At 37.3% G+C, this 7,615-nt stretch overlaps 1 pseudogene; it reads left to right on the forward strand.

The window, feature by feature from the left end:
- Positions 1 to 5,286: 5,286 nt before the first annotated feature.
- Positions 5,287 to 6,239, forward strand: LOC141498577 (transcription factor E2F5 pseudogene; annotated as a pseudogene).
- The last annotated feature ends 1,376 nt before the right edge of the window (positions 6,240 to 7,615 follow it).

Consider the following 7,615-nt stretch of genomic DNA (forward strand, 5'->3'; position numbering starts at 1 on the left):
AGCCAAGGCAAGTTTGTCTTGGAGTTAGTGGAGTCTACCATAAGCATTTGAAGTCTTTCACTGGTGGAATGGGTAAATAAAAACAATTCATTTCAATGTCATGAAGGCAGTTGAGCAGGTATTGTGCAGTGATTAGAGTATGGTTATGTCTTGAAGATGTCAAAGTCATCTACTCCATCTAGAATCATCAGGTGTCTTGATTCTGTCTTGCCACTGGGCAATAATGATATTGGAAGAGAGAATGAGGTCAATGATTTTGTTCAAATATGTCTCACTTAAATCCAATTTAAGTGTGTATCAAAAGCCATCACCTATATCATTTTACCATTCCTATCTGAAAGTCCTGTGGCAACAGGCAGGTAACAAAGCAGCAGGTATAAGTACACTGGGAGCTATAGTCACAACCTCACACAAGGCAGCCCAGGTCAGAGGATTGTCTCCTCACTTGGAAGAAGCAGTGGAATTAAGCAGACCCTTGGGTATCAGAGAAGTCTTTTAAGTATCACATAGCTCACCTCCTAAATGTCAGGAGGGGCTAGAAAAGATGTCCCTTCGTTCTCCAATTGATAAATGATCAAAGGATATGAATAGATAATTTTCAAACAAAGAAATTAAGCTACATATAAACCTATGAAAATATGCTCCAAATCATTGATTAGAGAAAAGCAAATTAAAACAACAATGAGGTATGACCTCACACCTATCAGATTGACCAAGATGAGAAAAAAGGGAAAATGATTAATGTTTGGAGAGGTTGTGGAAGGACTGAGACATTGTTGCATTGCTGGTGGAGTTGTGAATGGATTCAATCATTCTGGAGACCAATATGGAATTCTGTCCAAACAGTATTAAAACTGTTCATACCGTTTGATCCAACAATTCCAATTCTAATTCTATGTACAGAAGAAATTATAAAAAAGGGAACGGTCTCATAAATTCCATAATATTCATAGAAGCTCTTTTTGTAGTGAGAAACAATTAGAAATTTAGGGTATGATCATCAATGGGAGAATGGCTAAACAAGTTATGGTACATGAGTACCATGGAATAATATTATTCTATAAGAAACCATAAATTCTCAGACTCGAGAGAGGCATGGAATGAGTTACAGAAGCTGATGCTGAGCATAGGGAGCAGAAAGAAGAGACTAATGTACACATAAACAATTACATTGTGAGATGATCAACCATGATTGGAGCAGCTACACTCAGCATTTCAGAGACCTAGGACAACCATAACAGACTAGCTATGGACAATTTTATGCCTATGTAGAAGAAGAAAAATGATACAAAATAGCAAAAAACCAACCCTTAAGAAATTGCTGAACACTTTATAAAAATTATCTTTTATGTAAGTCTTTCCCTTAATCCTAATTCCTTATACTGAAAATGACTGATCTGTAAATATGTTCATCAAAAATTTGTATGTACAGTGCTAACCTGACTGCTTGCCAATGAGGAGAGGGGGGGTAGGAAGGGAGGGTGGAAGTACATTTTGTAACATAGAAATATACATGTGCATATGGATGAAAATAAATAAATTAATTAATTAATTAATTAATTAATTAAAAAAGTAGAAGATGGCCTTAAAATTGGCTGCTTATACAAGCTTTCTCTGATTACCATGGAAAATCTTACTCTGCTGTAGAAACACACACACATATATACACAAAATGTTCAATAACTTCTTCAAAGGAGATTCTGCTGTCTACTAGTACATGGACTGTGGGTACACTCACATACTACCTGAAAGAGGTTCAACAGTTCTTGTTGCAGGAGAGTTCAGAAGATACCAAATCTAAAAAAGCAGTCCTGAGTGAAACAAGGCTGACAAATGTAGGCCAGCTCACTGAAGTCAGGAGCTGGATACAAGTATTTCCTGGGTTACTGTAGTGAAGGGGAGTATCATCAAGTTGGAGCACGATTTGTAATCAAAACTACTCTATTTGGACTTCCAGTTAAGATCATCAAGAGAAACCAGTCACACTGTTTTAAGCTCTCCTGTTTTTCACTCAGAACTAAAATGAACAAAACCTCTCAACAAATTTTGGATCCAAGGGGAACATTTAAACACAAGGTCTATCACAGGGGAGCATGGGCAAGTCAGAGGCAGGGAGCAGAGATCCAGCAGAAGGGTCCCTGGGTGAGGTGCAGAGACTGACCTAAGGGCCAAACTCAGAATGTGTGAGTACAGGTTTAGGGAGTGTTCCACAGAAACCATCAACACAGACAATCCAGAGAAAGCTTCTGGCATCCCTTATTGGCTAGTCAACTGAGTAACTCCCTGGAGTTCCCAACCCTAGTGAGTAAGGCCTCTAGGAATGGGAACATCTAAGGTCAGTGAACTAGCCCCTCCCTCAGCACAAGACCCTAGGGAAAGAGCCCAAAATGAAAAAAAAAAAGACCAGCAAAAAGCAGAGTCTATTGAATAGTACTGTGAAAATAAGGATACTGGTTCAGATAGGAACCTCTGAGGAGAATATGAATTGGTTTCTAGCCCAGAAAGGCTTCTTAGAAGACATCGAAAAGGAGTCCAAAAATCAAATGGAAAAAGGGGGGAAAAGAAATGAAAGAGATAATTAATATCTCACAACAAGAAAACAAGTCCTTTGAAAACCCACTTGGGTAAATGGAAGAAGATAAAAGTTTAAATAAAAACAACTGAACAATTGGAGAAGGAAATGCAAGAAATAAAGGGAGGACACCTGTTTTAAAAAATGAAAAAAATGGAATAAAATGTAAAATGCCTCATTGCCAAAGCAAGTGATCTGGAAAATATATTTAGGAGAGAAATTTTATGAATCAGAAAACTTCCTGAAAATGTTGAAGGAAAAAAAAAAAGCCTGGACTCAACATTTAGGAATATAGTGAAGGACAATGCCCAGATGCTCTGGAACCAGAGGGCAAAAATAGTCAATGAAAAAATGCATCAATCCTCCTGAAAGGGATCCCAACAGAAAAACACAGAGGAATACTGTGGCCAAGGAGAAAATCTAGGAGAAAATCCTTGTGACCAGAAAGAATCAATTCAAATACAACAGAGTCACAGTCCAGATTAAACAGGACCTGAATGCATCAACATTAAGGGATTAAAGGGTCTGGAATATAATATTCTGGAGAGCAAGGGAACTTGGATTCCTGTCAAGAGTACACCATCCAGCAAAACTGAGTCCTCTCTTTCAGGAGAAAAGATAGACATTTAACAAAATAGGAGACTTTCAACTTTTCCTGATGAAAAGACCAAAGAAATGAAGAAAATTTGATCTTCAAAAGGAAGACTTAAGATATGCATGAAAAGGTAAATAGGAGAAAAGAAAAAAAAGTATCCATTAAGATTAAACTGATTAAATCCCCACCTGGGAGGAAAAATTCCCTTGAGAATTTGTAACTCTGTTAGAGGGAAAATTCTTCACCAGAAGTAATGAACACACATAACAAATCTATGACTCTGATGGAATGATTGAAAAATGATATCTCCTTTAAAACGGGGGGGGGGGGGGGTAGTAAAGAGATAGGACAAAGGAGGAGATTGAATAGGGTAAATTCCATCACATAAATTCCATCCAGTTGAAGTAGAGGGGAAGAAGGAAGGAGGAGGTGATAACCACCTGAAGCTTACTCTCATCAGATTTGGCTCAAAGAGGGATACACGTACACACACACACACACACACACACACACACACAGAGACAGGCAGGTGAATTTGGAAACTTACCTTGCCATTCAAGAACTAAGAAGGGAAAGGGGAGGGGGCAAGAAAGGAAAACTAAAACTGTCAAAAGGAAGGGAAGGAAGAAGGGGTAAAGGAAAAGGGGAAAGAAAAGTGAGAGGTTTAGATAGAAGTGGGTAAACGCACCAAAGGAAGTGATTTTCAGAAGCAAAATACTGGGGAATAAGGATAAGGTGAAAAAAAGGAGGAAAATGCAAATGGAGGAAAGATAGCATGAAGGGTAATAAAGAATTAATAATTATGACTTTGAATTTAAATGCGATGAACTCTGTCATAAAATGAAAGTAGATAGCAGAGTGGTGTAAAAACCAGAATCCTACAATATGCTGCTTAAAAGAAACACATTTGAAGCATAAAGATACATACATAGAAAAGGAAAAGGCAAGAGCAGAAAAAAATTCAACTGAAATCAAAAAGGCACGGGTAGAAATCCTCATCTCAGACAAAGCAGCTGTAAAAATACATCTTGTTAAAAGAGATAAGGAAGGAAACTATATCCTTCTAAAAGGTACCATAGATAATTAAGCAATTTCAATATTACATTTTTATGCATCAAGCGGTCTAGCATCCAAATTTTTTACAGGAGAAGCTGAATGAGTTACAGGAAGACAAAATCAACAAAATTTACTGATGGGAGACCTCAACCTCCCTCTCAGAATTAGATAAATCTAACCAAAAAATAAACAAGAAGGAAGTTAAGGAGATAAATAGAATACTAGAAAAACTAGACATAATAGACCTTTTGAGACAATTGAACAGAAATTAAAGGAATATACATTTTTTTCTATAATACATAGACCCCTCACAAAAATTGACCATGTGGTAAGGCATAACACCCTGATATAACCAAATGTAGAGAAACACAGATATTGAATGCATTCTTTTCTGATCATGAAACAATAAAAATCACTTGCAATAAACTGCCATGGCAAGATATACCTAAAGCAAATTTGAAATCAAATATCCTGATTTTAAAGAATGAGTGGAATGAGCAACAAATCATAGAAAGAATTAATGACTTCCACCAAGATAATAACAATAACAAGATAACATATCAAAACATATAGGATATGGCCAAAGCAGTTATTATGGGATATATTATGTGTTTAAATGCTTATATGAATAAAGTAGAGAAATAGAAAAATCAATTAACTGAGTATGCAACTAAAAACAACAATTTAAAAAATCACCATTTAAATACCAAATTAGAAATTCTGAAAACTAAAGGAGAAATTAATAAAACCAAAAGGAGCTTCCCTCGCTCGCCCCCAGCCCCGGAGCCCAAGCTCTTTGGCGGGTGGGAGGGCGGCGGGGTCCGGACGGGGCCGCACCGGGGGCAGCGGCTCCCCGCGGGCGTGCGGAGTGGGCCCGGGGCCGAGGGCTCGGGGGTCCAGCCGGGGCGGCGGCGGCCAAGCCCGGGAGCTCTGGCCAGCAGCCGCCGCCTGGCCAGGGGCAGCCCCCACAGCCGCAGCCGCCGCCGGCAGTGACCCCGGGCGGCGGGAGCGGGGCCAGCAGCCGCCACGGGAAGAGCCTGGGGCTGCTCTCTACCAAGTTCGTGTCCCTGCTGCAGGAGGCCAAGGACGGCGTCCTGGATCTCAAGGCGGCTGCAGATACTTTGGAGGTCAGGCAAAAAAAGAAGAATTTATGATATTACCAATGTTTTGGAAGGAATTGATTTAATTGAAAAAAAGTCCAAAAATAGTATCCAGTGGAAAGGTGTAGGTGCTGGATGTAGTACAAAGGAAGTAATCGATAGACTGAGATATCTCAAAGCAGAAATTGAGGATCTGGAACTAAAAGAGAGAGAACTTGATCAACAGAAATTATGGCTACAACAAAGCATCAAAAATGTTATGGATGACTCCATTAACAACAGATTTTCTTATATAACTCATGAAGATATCTGTAACTGTTTTAACGGAGATACACTTCTTGCTATTCAAGCACCTTCTGGTACACAACTAGAGGTACCTATTCCTGAAATGGGCCAGAATGGACAAAAGAAATACCCGATCAATTTAAAGAGTCATTCAGGACCTTTCCACGTACTGCTTATTAATAAGGAAACCTGTTCCTCTAAGCCAGTAGTTTTTCCTGTTCCTCCACCAGATGACCTCACACAACCTCCTTCTTAAGTTTCTACTCCAGTGACTCCACAGAAACCTAATATAGAGACCCAGAATCTACCTGAGCAACACACCCTTACTAGAGGTCAACTTCTTCAGCAGACACCAGTTTCAGATACACCCTCAGGCTCTATTAGTGGTGATATCATTGATGAATTAATGTCTTCGGATGTGTTTCCCCTATTACGGCTCTCTCCTACTCCTGCTGATGACTACAACTTTAACCTGGATGATAATGAAGGAGTGTGAAATCTCTTTGATGTACAGATACTAAACTATTAGATTCCATAAGAACTATTTGGCCTGTATCTACCTCTAACTATGTAACACCCTAGACTTCTTCATAATCTAAGTATTTAAAATATTGAATGTAACAACTTTTTAGTTCACTGACTCTGGGAGTATTTTTCCTTTTGTTTAATTAATTACTTCACAAAACTATACCCAAAAGAACAAAAGGGAGTTTGATCTCTTCAGGGCAAAGTGACTTTACAAGTTTTATGATTTGGTTGTTTTTTTCCCCAGAACAAAATTAGCCACAAGATTGTTATTGGAGGAGATAAGAGGGGGAAGGGGGGATGATTTTCATATTATTGTTGTTGTTATCATCCCAGTTATCATCCCAACATCTCTTATTTTTCCCTTCTGTGGGAGGGAAGTTAATATTAAGCAGGTCTTTTTAGGTCACTACAAAATAATTGATCTCTGGTCTCTTATCATTTAAAATATTTTATACCATTACTGCCATCAGCTGTCCCTATTTTTCTTTATATCCTTCTAGTCCAATTAGTTTTTCACTGCCATTTGCAAAATGAAGGATATAAACTGACACATGAATTGTTTCAGTGAACATATTTTGTGAAGTGCCTTCTATTTTAGCACTTTAAGTTTTTCATGTTTTGTTGACTTCTTTGACATTCCACTTTACTAGATTTTAGGAAAGCTCTCTGTATGTAGTTTCCATTAAAATGTGCCAATGCCTGTACATTAACAATTTAAAAAAAATAAAACTGTACAAATACCAAAAAATAAAACCAAAAGGAGGAAAAATACTAAACCAATAAATAAAACCAATAGTTGATTTTATTTAAAAAATAAAATAGATAAGCTGTTGGTCATTTGATTATAAAAAGAAAAAAACAAAATCAATTTACTAGTATCAAAAATAAAAAGGTGAATTCAACATTATTTTTTTGAATTCATCATTATTGAGTAAATAAAAGTAATAATTCAGAAATATTTTGCCTACCAATATTCCAATAAATTACAGCAAGTTATCATTAGGATAATACCCCATGAACAAATAGGATTTCTTCCAGTAATGCAGGGTTTGTTCAATATTATGAAAACTGCCAGCAAATAATTGACCATATTAATGAGAAACATAAAAGAAATCATATGATTACCTCAAAAGATACTGAAAAAGTCTTTGACAAAATAAAGGACCCATTTCTACTAAAAATATTAGAGAACATAGGAATAAATATATTGTTTATTAAAATGACAACCATATTATGCAATGGGAGATAAGCTAGATGCATTCCCAATAAGATCAGGGATGAGACAAGGATCCCCATTATCATCACTATTATTCAATGTTGTATTAGGAATGTTAGCTTTAGCAATAAGAGAAGAAAAAGAAATTGAATGAATTAGAAGTGGGAATGAAGAAACAAGGTTCTTACATTTTGCAGAGGATATGATGGTATACCTAGAGAACCCTAAGAAATCTTCTAAACAATTACAGGAAACAATTTGCC

The sequence above is a fragment of the Macrotis lagotis genome, chromosome X (genome assembly GCF_037893015.1).
Source record: "Macrotis lagotis isolate mMagLag1 chromosome X, bilby.v1.9.chrom.fasta, whole genome shotgun sequence".
NCBI lineage: Eukaryota > Metazoa > Chordata > Mammalia > Peramelemorphia > Peramelidae > Macrotis > Macrotis lagotis.